This window comes from Sus scrofa, chromosome 13, assembly GCF_054392235.1.
Source record: "Sus scrofa isolate SSC_HxYL_T2T_F1_AM1 chromosome 13, Sscrofa_HxYL_maternal_Yorkshire_Landrace_v2.0, whole genome shotgun sequence".
Taxonomy (NCBI): domain Eukaryota; kingdom Metazoa; phylum Chordata; class Mammalia; order Artiodactyla; family Suidae; genus Sus; species Sus scrofa.
The window spans coordinates 80,825,411-80,837,393 of record NC_139395.1 but is presented as its reverse complement, the minus strand read 5'-3'; positions in this window follow the sequence as shown (position 1 = coordinate 80,837,393).

The window sequence follows — 11,983 nt, the reverse complement described above, 5'->3', positions numbered from 1 at the left end:
GAGTTTAGGAGGGCATGCTTGGTGGCTCTCAGCTGGTGGCCACTCACCCTTGTCATTCATTCAGGGAGAACTTTCTGAAGATACTTGTGGCTGCAGGTAACAGAACACTCCCACTCGGGATGGTTAAACAACAAGGAAATGTGTTAGCTGGCAGAGTGGTGTCCAGGTTTGGCCAATGCAGCAACTCAACAGGGCCATCAAGGGTCTCCACACTCCCACAGTGTCAGCTTTGGCCTCAAGGAGCTTCCTTGTAGCTGTGCAGTGGCAGCCAGTAGTAGGTGATGGAGGTCAAATGCTTCCTCATTTATGTCCAGCATGAGAAAGGGCAGAAAGGCACCAGCTGGCTTCCACAGCCCACCCCAAAGAACAAGAAGCATTTCTCGGACACCCTTATGTCTCACCAGCCCAAACTAGGCCCTCCAGGGCCATTCCTGAACCAGGCACTGGCAGGGGATGACTAATGGGTTTACCTTTCTCCATGGGAATGGAGTTTGCTTCCACACTAAACTGAAGGCAGTGGGGGGAGAGGGTGGTACTCAACAAAGATCCAAGTAAGGAAGGGGAAGTGGATGCTGGATAGGTCATCAACAACATCCCTTCCACAGTTTCAGAGGGAAGCTAGGCCTGGGAGTTACAGATGAATAAATATGCTCATCCCTGCCCTCCCCCCCACCATTTTTCCCAAACATCAGAAATTCAGAAAATAATTTGCACTTTACTGTGGGAAGGTTTAGGTCCATAGGGAGGTCCATCCCTAAGGAAGTGACCTGTGAACTGAGCTTTAAAGAAGGATGGCTGGGACAGCCAACATTCTTGTGTGACCAGTGCCCCTCCTGTCAGAGAACTGCCCCTTCCTGATTCCATGTGGCTCTGTGGGACTGTCAAACTGCAGTGGACACATGAGCCCAGCTTAGCCAATCTCAGTCCGCCATCCCTCTAACCACAATGATTGGTCCAAAGTCTGGGCAAGTGACTCAAGCTGGGCCAATCAGATGCCTTCATTAACACTGCTCTATGGATGCTGAGAGAAAGGAGCTTTTTTTTTTTTTTTTAATGTATGAAAAGCTATAGGATATAAGCTTGAACCATTTAGTAATCTACTTTCCTGTCACATGGAAGAACCTGCCTGAGAATAAAGCCAACTCAGAGAAGCAGAGCCAGGGGATGGAGAAGAGTTCTCATGATGTGCTGGAGCCCTGGATCCTCCACTGGAGTTCACTGATACCCACAAATGCTTCTGTCGGCTTAAGCTAGTTTGCTTTAGGATTTTGTCATCTGTTGGAGTTCCCATCATGGCTCAGTGGTTAACGAATCCGACTAGGAACCATGAGGTTGTGGGTTTGATCCCTGGCCTTGCTCAGTGGGTTAAGGATCTGGCGTTGCCATGAGCTGTGGTGCAGGTTGCAGACGCGGCTCAGATCCTGCATTGCTGTGGCTCTGGTGTAGGCCAGTGGCTACAGCTCCGATTGGACCCCTAGCCTGGGAACCTCCATATGCTGCAGGAGTGGCCCTAGAAAAGGAAAAAAAAAAAAGAATTTTGTCATCTGTCATCTAAAAAAGACCTGACAAAAGTGGATTTTGTCAGAAAGAAGGGTGGAGTATAGTCCTGAGAAAAAGAATGGGGGGGTAAGGAATCGAGATAAGGGTGGGGTCGGGGGTGGGAGGTGTGCACTATTGCAGATTTTCAGTGACTCACTGACCACAGCTGTGTAAAACCTTCTCAGAGAGAAAAACACACCCACACTTAATTTTATTAATCAGTTCATAAAATTCAGTGCTCAGTAAATTTAGCCCTGTACAAGGCACTGTTAAACTCCTTAAGCTAATGAATCTTCTCAACTACCCCTCATGGTAGGTGCTAATAACATCCCATTCACGGAAGAGTTAACTATGTCTTAGGAGGTTACACACCTTGCTTGTCCAGATAAGTAATGGGTGGTTGAGCCAGGTCTCAAGCTCAGTCCATTTCACTTGAATACACAATCTCCATCACAAACCTCATCAGGGCCCCACTTCCCTTACAGTCTGTGAATGGCACTTCCAGGCTTAGGCAGTGCACAGCCTGTGCAGCCACACATGGCAGCCCTGCCTGCAGACCCTCTGTTCTTAATTTTCATTTCCATGTTCAATGGATCAAACCATAAGTATGGTAGGTGTTGTGAGTAGAGTGTTCCAGGAACAGAGACAGTTTTGTGGAGGAGGTAGGATGGGAGCTAGGGTCCTCAAATTAGGTAGAATTGGGAGAGGGAAGGTAGATATTATAAATAGAAGGAAGAGCCCTAGAAGACTGACTGGACCTGGTTCATTAGGGGAAAGACTCAACTTTCAAGCTTCAGTTGTGACAATTCTAATTATTCTCTGTTGCACACCTACTCTCTGCCTGGAACTGTGCTGGGCCCTGACTCCCCTGACTTGATGCTTACCACCCTGACAGCACCATTCTTGACAAAGCTGACAACCACAGCAGGACATGGAAGTCCCTTCTTATGGGCATGTCCGCTGAAGCCAAAGAAGGCCTTCTTTATGGGGTTTGGAGAAAGCTGCGTTCCCTGTGAGGAGGGGGAGATTAGTTCCAGCACCTCAAGACTCCCCCCCCCTTTTTTTTTTTTTTTTTTTTTTTTGTCTTTTGTCTTTTGTCCTTTTTAGGGCCGCAACTGCGGCATATTGGACGTTCCCAGGCTAGGGGTGTAATCAGAGCTGTAGCCGCCAGCGTACACCACAGCCACAGCAACACCAGATCCCAGCCGCGTCTGCAACCTCATGGCAACGCCGGATCCTTAACCCACTGAGCGAGGCCAGGGATTGAACCTGCAACCTCATGGTTCTTAGTCGGATTTGTTTCCACTGCACCACAGCGGGAACTCCTCAAGGTTCCAATTATAATTTGAAATGATATTGTCACCTTATCACCAGATTGGTGAAAAAGCCTTTTATATGTTGGCCCTGAAAATCATCTACCATCATCGTTTTTTCTCAGTTCCAAATGCCTTCCAACTGATTCTCAGAAACACCAGCGTGATGAGAACAGGCCTGGGTGGAAGTTAAGACCTGGTGTGGGGAACATGACCCAGCATGGGTCCCCAGGCCTTGCCAACTCCTGAGCACTCTGGGAACTGACTAGGGGATGCTTTGTCCCAGGTGACTTTTTCTAAGAAGAAAGTAATAATGGCTTGAACTTTTATTTTATTTTTTTGTCTTTTTAGGGCCACACCCAAGGCACATGGAGACTCCCAGGCCAGGGGTCTAATGGGAGCTATAGCCGCTGGCCTATACCACAGCCACAGCAATGCAGGATCTGAGCCGCATCTGCAACCTACACCATAACTCATGGTAACACTGGATCCTTAACCCACTGAGCAAGACCAGGGATGGATGCTAGTCAGATTCATTTCCGCTGAACCAGGATGGGAACTCCTGGAATTTTTTTTCTTTTTGTAAATGGCCACACCCAAGGTATATGAAAATTCCTGGACCAGGAACTGGATCTGAGCTGCCGCTGTGACCTACACAAGATCCTTTAACCCACTGTGCTGGGCCAGGAATCAAACCTGTGCCTCCACAGTGACTCGAGCTGCTGCAGTTGGGTTTTTAACCCACTGCACCACAGTGGGAACTCCAATGGCTGGAACTTTGTGGAAACACGGTCAGAGAGTAAATTTCTTTCCTGGTCTGTGAATCAGGGCTCAATAGAGAGAACTAAGCACAAATGGACCATAACTCACTCATCATTTCTTCTCTTCACTTACCTAGTTTAATTATGCACTCCATTTATTTGCATCCACTTCCTAATTATTCATACTTTTGTTTCCTTACTCAGTGACTCTGTTAACCATAGCTGAGAGCTATGGAGGTGACTAAGACTTCAGAGATGGGGAGATAGCTGGGCAGACAACCAAAAGACAAGGCAATAAAAGCAATAATAGAAGAATGTATGAAATCTGAAGGATCCTGGGACAGAGAATGATTTAACATCTTAGAGGGTCAGGCAAGCCTTCAGAGAGGATATGGAAAAGGAAGTTGCCAGGCAGAAGATATTCCAAACAAAAGGAACAGCAAGGCATAGAGGTGTGAACAGCTGGCCTGCTTAGAGAGAGGTGAGAACTTCAGTGTGACTGGAGCCCTAGGTGTGTGGAGGGGGAGGGAAGAATGAGAGATGAGGTGGAAAGTAGGTTGAGACAAGGTTGGGGCAGGCTTTGAATGGCAGGCTAAGGAGTATGGGTTTTATTCTTGAGGTCAGTGGTTTTCAAAGAGTGTGGTCCCTGAAACAGCAACATCAGCATCACCTGGGAACTTAATAAAGATGCAAACTCTCAGAGCCCACACCTACGGAGTCAGTAGGTTTACAGGTGGGGCCCAGCATTCTCTGTTTTAGCATGCCCTCCCAATGATTCCTGATGCATATTAGAGTTTGGGCATCAATTTACTAGGTGGTAGGGAGTCAAGGGTGGTCTGTGAGCAGGGGAGGGCCATAACAGCATTCTGAAATGGAAAGTAATTTCATTTCACTGATGAGATGGGGTGAGGGTGAAATTGGGGCAGATAGGAGTGCAACCATGTGCAAAGAAATACATCTGAGATGGAGGATGTGGCAGAAACTTGTAGATGTCCTCCAGAGGTCTATTCTCCCTTTTTTCTATAGTAATAGAACTTTCAGTTTTTAGCTGGACATGTGCCTCTGAAAGACTAAATATACCAGCTGCCTGCAGTTAGGTATGATCATATGACTGAGTTTTAGCTGACAGGATGTGACTGGAAGAGATATGTGTAACTATGAGGTGTTGAGTCCCAAGGGGTGTGCCCCCCCGTGTTCCCATCTCTTTGACTGGGATAAGACATGGTGGCCAACCATCCTGAAACTGTGGGCAAAGATAACACCACAGGAACAGCATAGCAACAAGAGGCCAGAGTCCTTCTTATCTTATAGTCATCACACCAGCATGAGAGTGCTGTAACCAGATTGTTGTACACTTCCATTTTAGTTAAGTCACAATTGTTTTGGGTGTCTCCTAGAGAAGCCAAACCCCATATTCTAGTTGATATAGTAAGGGGCATATCAAGCACTCTTTCTTTCTTTGTATGGAGGTTCCCAGGCTAGGGATCCAACTGGAGCTGTAGCAGCTGGCTTACGCCAGAGCCACAACAACGTGGGATCTCAGCCACGTCTGCAACCTACACCACAGCTCACAGCAATACCAGATCCTTAACCCACTGAGCGAGGCCAGGGATCAAACCCACATCCTCATGAATACTAGTTGGGTTTGTTAAACACTGAGCCACAATGGGAATCCCTCGAGCACTCTTTTCAAACCATACATGCTTCCTTCCCTTCCTTTTTCTCTTTCCTTTTCGAAAGAATTTAAAAGAACTTATAATTGAGGGTGTGTCCAATGAGTCTTATAAAATGCAAATATAAACTTAAGTTCATGTGGAGTTGCTGTCACTAAGCATTAGATTTAGCTCTAATCCCACTCCTGGGCATCTATCTAGAGAAAACCACAATTTGAATAGATGCATGTGCCCAAATATTCATTGCAGCACTATTTACAATAGCCAAGACATGGAAGCAACCTAAATGTCCATCAACAGAGGAATGGATAAACAAGTTGTGGTACATATATACAATGGAATATTACTCAGCCATGAAAAAGAATGGAATGGAGTTCCCAGTGTAGCTCGTGGAAATGAACCCAAATAGTATCTATGAGAATATGGGTTCAATCCCTGGCCTCACCCAGTGGGTTATGGATCTGGCATTGCCATGAGCTGTGGTGTAGGTTGCAGAAGCAGTTTGGATCCTGCATTGCTGTGCCTGTGGCATAGCCCTGCAGCCGCATCTCAGATTCAGCCCCTAGCCTGGGATCTTCCATAGGCCAGAGGTGTGGCCCTAAAAAGCAAAAAAGCAAAAAAGAAAAACTTATGGTTACCACAGGGGAGACAGTGGTGGGGGGGGAGGATGGACCGGGGGTTTCAGACTGGAATATGCACAATGAGGTTTATGGAATGGTTGGTGAATGGGGACCTGCTGTATAGCACAGAGTACTTTACCCAGCATTCTGTGATAATCTCTGTGGGAAGAGAATCTGGGAGAGAATGGATACATGTGTATGTATGACTGGGTCACTTTATTGTATAGCAGAAATTATCAAAACCTTGTAAATTAATTACACTTCAATAAAACTTAAAAAAAAAGATTTAGCTCTAAGCTTCCTGGAAGCTAAGGCAAAAATGGAAATAAAATGAATCAGTCCCAGAACATTTGATTTCAGAGCAAAGAGCATCTCCCAATTTTCCTGACAAATATTCTAATAATTTCTCATGCTGGAAAAATTTCTCAAATGGAGCCATATGTTGATAATATTCCACATAAATTTAATAGGAAGTGGAGACAGAGTTTCACATGGTGATTTTTTATCACAACCTTTGATGAAAAGTTTAGGGCATATTGTTAAAACCCTACTCTAGGAGGATGGTCATGCAAGGGAGCAAGCTAAGATGGTGCCAAGCACTGTATATGGATCTGGTCCTTTCAACAGCCCTGTGTCAGAGCAGGTAATACTATTACCCTTATTTTACAGATGAGGAAGCTAGAATGCAGGAAGGGGAAGGGCCAGATCAGATAGCTGGTGGTGAGCCAGTTTTGTAAGCCAGGTCTTACACTCTAGAGGACTGGTTCTAAACATCCCTCTGGGCCTGCCAGCACCACCATATACAAAATTATAGGTACTGTGGATTGAGAATCAGAGAAAAGTACAAGAATCATTGCCCCAGAATATGCCTTTGTTGGCCAAGAGAAATTAGCCAGATGAGATTTGATAAATATTAGAGGGACCTCTGAGTCTCTTAAGATAGCCTGCTCTTATTGGGCTGAGACAGTAAGGGTAAGTACCATGAAGGCAGAGAGAAAACCCTAACTTTGGAGCGTGACTAGAACTTGTGGGGCTTCAAGAATGGAAGAAGAGGGAGTTCTCATCTTGGCTCAGCGGTAACAAACCTGACTAGTATCCATGAGGACGGGGGTTCGATCCCTGTCCTTGCTCAGTGGGTTAAAGGATCCAGGGTTGCCATGAGCTGTGGTGTAGGTTGCAGACGTGGCTTGGATCTAGTGTTGCTGTGGCTGTGGCATAGGCCGGAGCTACAGCTCAGATTCCCAGATTTGACACCTAGCCTGGGAATGGAAGGAGAAATTATACTGAAAGCAGCTGTCTTAGGGCAGCTGATGTCTAGAGAAGGAGAAAAAAAACTCTTCTCTGTCTCATTTCTTGCTGAACAACTACTATGTACCAAGTATGCATTGCAAACCTAAGTGACAACAAGGGAAATAGCCTACTAGGTGAAAGACATTTTCTAAGTTTTCTCATTCTCAAAATGACCCTACATTGCAGATATAAACATTGGCATGGATTATGAGGAAACTGAGGCTCAGAGTTATTAAATGATTTGCTCAAGTTCCCACAGCTGGTAAGAGGTGGAGTTAGAGTTTGAACCCAGGTCTGCCTGACTCCAAACCTTTTAATGTGCCAGTACTGTTTCCGTAGCAAAAGAGGGAAAACCTATTCAATTGCTTTGTTGATAACTGTTTTCAAAATACAATCTAAAAAAGAATTTAATACCAAATTGGTACACACCCACTGTCTTTTGGCATAATTTTTTTTTTTTAAGGTCTTTTTGTCTTTTCTAGAGCTGCACTCGCAGCATATGGAGGTTCCCAGGCTAGGGGTCTAATCAGAGCTGTAGGCGCTGGCCTACGCCACAGCCATAGCCACAGCAACACGGGATCCGAGCTGCGTCTGCAAACTACACCACAGCTCACGGCAACGCAAGATCCTTAACCCACTAGCGAGGCCAGGGATCGAACCTGCAATCTCATGGTTCCTAGTCGGGTTTGTTTCCACTGCGCCACAAGAGGAACTCCACGGCATAATTTTTTTTTAAGTGACTTTTTTTTTTTTTTTTTTTTTTTTGTCTTTTTGCTATTTCTTGGGCCGCTCCTGCGGCACATGGAGGTTCCCAGGCTAGGGGTTGAATCGGAGCTGTAGCCACCGGCCTACACCAGAGCCACAGCAACATGGGATCTGAGCCGCGTCTGCAACCTACACCACAGCTCACGGCAATGCTGGATCGTCAACCCATTGAGCAAGGGCAGGGACCGAACCCGCAACCTCATGGTTCCTAGTCGGATTCGTCAACCACTGCGCCACGACAGGAACTCCTAAAGTGACTTTTTGATTGTAGAGTTAATATTACTCAACAAAAATGTTTGGAGAATACAGACATTAGAAAAAATTAAAAGAAATTATACACTGAATCAGGAGTTCCTGTTGTGGCTTAGCAGAAATGAATACGACTAGTAACCATAATGTTGCGGGTTTGATCCCTGGCCTCGATCAGTGGTCTAGGATCTGGTGTTGCTGTGAGCTGTGGTCTAAGTCACAGATGCAGCTCAGATCCTGTGTTGCTGTGGCTGTGGTATAGACCAGCAGCTGTAGCTCTGATTCAACCCCTAGCCTGGGAACCTCCATGTGTTGAGGGTGTAGATCTAAAAAGAAAAAAGAAAAAAAAAAAAAAAAAAGGCATCAGATAATTCTTTGACCATTATTAACATTTGTGGTGTTCCTTTCCACTCTTTGCTATGAATAATTTGTGGTTTGCATTTTACAATGACGTTATCAAAGTGCATATGTGCCTAAGATTATAGGCATTTTTCCCTGTTTTTGAGTAGGTTGCTTAACCATCATTTTATGAGCTGTGAAATATTACATCTGGTAGATGTACCTTATGTTTTTTAATCATTGCCTTCTTGGTGAGTTCTTCTAAATTTTGCTGTTATAAAAATATTTCTTCAGACATCCTGGAGTGTATAGTTTTGTCCTAATTTAGAATTATTTCCCTGAAATTGATTCCCAGAAGAGGAATTCCTGGTCAAAAGGCCTGGAGGTTATTTAAGCTTTTGATGCATATTGCCAAAGTGCTTTCCAAGAGAAAGATTTCTTAGCAAGTCATTTTCCCACCAGAAATGTAGAAGTGTCCTTTGCTCATAGTTACACCAGCTTTTGGTGTTACCAGTTTTTAAAATTTCAAATTTGAAAGGCTATAAATAGCTTCTTTAGTTTTTACTTCCTTGAGTATTTGTGAGGTAGAGAATACTCCATTGTAACTATGTTTCATCTGTCTCATTTGATCACTTATTAGGTTCTTAGTCTGTTATCAATTTTGTGTGTTCTTTACATAATAGAAGTTATGTAAACCCACTATCTGTATGACATTTCCCCAGCCTTAAGTTTGCCTTCTGCTGTTAGCTATGATTTTGGAGTAGGGTAGGGTTTTTTTGGTTTATTTCCAACAATAGGAGTTAAGAATGTTTTTATGTTTCTAAATTAAACTGTCCATCTTTTCCTTGTGATTTCTTGCATTTTCTCTAATCTAAAAAAAAAATCATTCACTCTTCTAATGGCTTATTTTCTGTTGAGTTCAAGACTTGATGGAGATGTCTGATGCTCTTGGATTGGAAGAATTAATACTGATAAAATGGTCATACTACCTAAAGCAATCTACAGATTTAATGCAATCCCTATCAAATTACCCATGCCTTTTTTCACAGAACCAGAACAAATAATCCTAAAATTTATATGGAACCATAAAAGACCCAGAATTGCCAAAGTAATCTTGACGAAAAAGAACAAAGCAGGAAGCATAAAATTCTCAAACTTCAGACAATACTACAAAGCTACAGTAATCAAAAAGGCATGGTATTGGCACTTAAATAGACATATGGATCAATGGAACAGAATAGAGAACCCAGAAATAAACTCACACACTTGTGGTCAATTAATCTTTGACAAAGGAGGCAATAATTTACAATGGAAAAATATAGTCTCTTCAACAAGTGGTGTTGGAAGAGTGGGATAGTCACATGTAGACAATGAAGTTAGAACACATCCTCACACCATATGTAATAATAAACGCAAAATGGCTTAAAGACTTAAACATAAGGCATGACACCATAAAACATCTAGAAGAGAACCTAGGTAAAACATTCTCTGACATAAATTATACCAGCATTTTCTCAGGTCAGTCTCCCAAAGCAATACAAATAAAAAAAAAAAATGAACAAATGGAACCTAATCAAAGTTACACGTTTCTGCACAGCAAAGGAAACCATAAAGAAAATGAAAAGAGAACCTACAATCTAGGAGAAAATATTTGCACGTGATGAAACCAATGAGGGCTTAATTTCCAAAATATACAAACAGCTCATACAACTCAACAAGAAAAAAACAACCCAATCAATACACATTCAAAAAAAGTCTGGAAGACTACATACCAAAACATACTAACATTGTTTGTTTGTTTGTTTGTTTTTCCTGACTGAAGGGAGGAGGTCTGACATGGATTTGTTAGTTGTGCCTGCTCAGCACTGCTACTTCCTTTGGACATGACAGCCATTCTCATTCCGTGTGACTGCGAGTGTGACTACCTATGACAGTACACTTACCCAGAATAGTACCTCATCCTCCCGGCAAAAATTTTGGGGGTAATGGGGTAGGCATGTCACTCCAGCAAACCCCATCAGAGTCCTTCCCTGTGACTGATATAAGAAAGTGGGTGTAGCTCCTCTTTCGTTGGGTTCATTTGGAAAGCTGGAGCTGCTTCACACCATGCTTCCTGACAGATAAAGGAGATGACTCTGCAGAGGAACGGAAGCCAAAGTAGACATGGAGACAAGGAGAGATGAGAGAAAGCAAATCCTACAGCTACTTTGTCTCCAATTCCAGTCTCAGATTCTGACCCATGGCGTTCTTCCATCCATCTTGCCTCAGCTATTATGAGCCATTGGTTCCTCTTTGGTGAAGCTGGTTTAGTTTCGGATTCTATTACCTGACATGTGAAAGAATCCAACCAAAGGCAAGGAGATCTGAGGGAGGGGAATTGCTCCTTAGTCCCCTGACCCCAGAAAAAACAGGTTCCTTCTCTGAACCTCAGTTTACCCTAAAGTAAAGTCTAGCTGTCATATTTTGAACCCCGGTGGTACTCCAGGCACGTCACATCCATTATCCCACAGAATTCTCAGGAAAATTCTGAGTCAGTCATCAATATTCCATATTCCAAATGAAGAAATTGAGGCTAAGAGAGGTAAAGTGTGACTCAGAAAAGTTAGTCTCTAAAGCCTTTCTAGGAACCTCTTCCTCTCTCATTGTAGAATGGGCACAATAACCTGACCACCTTCGGACACAGTCCTGAGGTTAAGACAGGGAAAAGCCAGTTGAAAATGAGATTGAGCTAAGCATTGTCCTCTCCCTATCTGCAGCTGTAAAATGCAGGAATTCAAGATTGAGGAGCGGCCATGAGGTGGAGTGGGGGGTCCCCAGAAACGTGCCTCCTCCGGCTGGCTCCAGTCCAGCCCCACCCCTTCTTTCTGGGAGTTGCTCCCTCAGTCCCTTCTCCCCAAGGAAGGCCTTGCTCAAGAGGACACAGACCAGGTCTTTTGGCCCCTTGCCCGCCGCCCCAGAGCGGTTTTGGGCTTCCTCTCCCAACCTGGCCCTGAGCCAAAGGCCGCTGGCGCCAGCCCAGTCACGTGGTCCTCTTTGGCCCGCTTCCACGAGGATCCAGATTTAACTCTCCCCCCTCCCCCTTCCCTCCCCGCCCCAGTCCCTCTGGGCACCACACCCGATCTGGCCCGCAGGTGTAGGGAATTAGAGCATCAGCTCTGCAGGTGTGGAGAATTAGAGCCTTAGCTCTGCCTCAGAGAGGGACCTCAGTTTTCCCGCAAGTCAAATGGGATCCCCACCCTAAGACTGTCTCAATTCTCTTCATCACCTACCCTTGCCTTGTCCTTTCCGAACGGCCCCAGGCCTCCACTCCTCTCAGTCTCTAGAGCTCTTCCCTGGGCCTAATTCCCAGGGGCGGACAGGGGCAGGGAGAGTAGGACAGCGCCCAACCCTAAGGGAGCTCCCAGAACTGGTCTGAAAGAAACTCCTAGAGATAG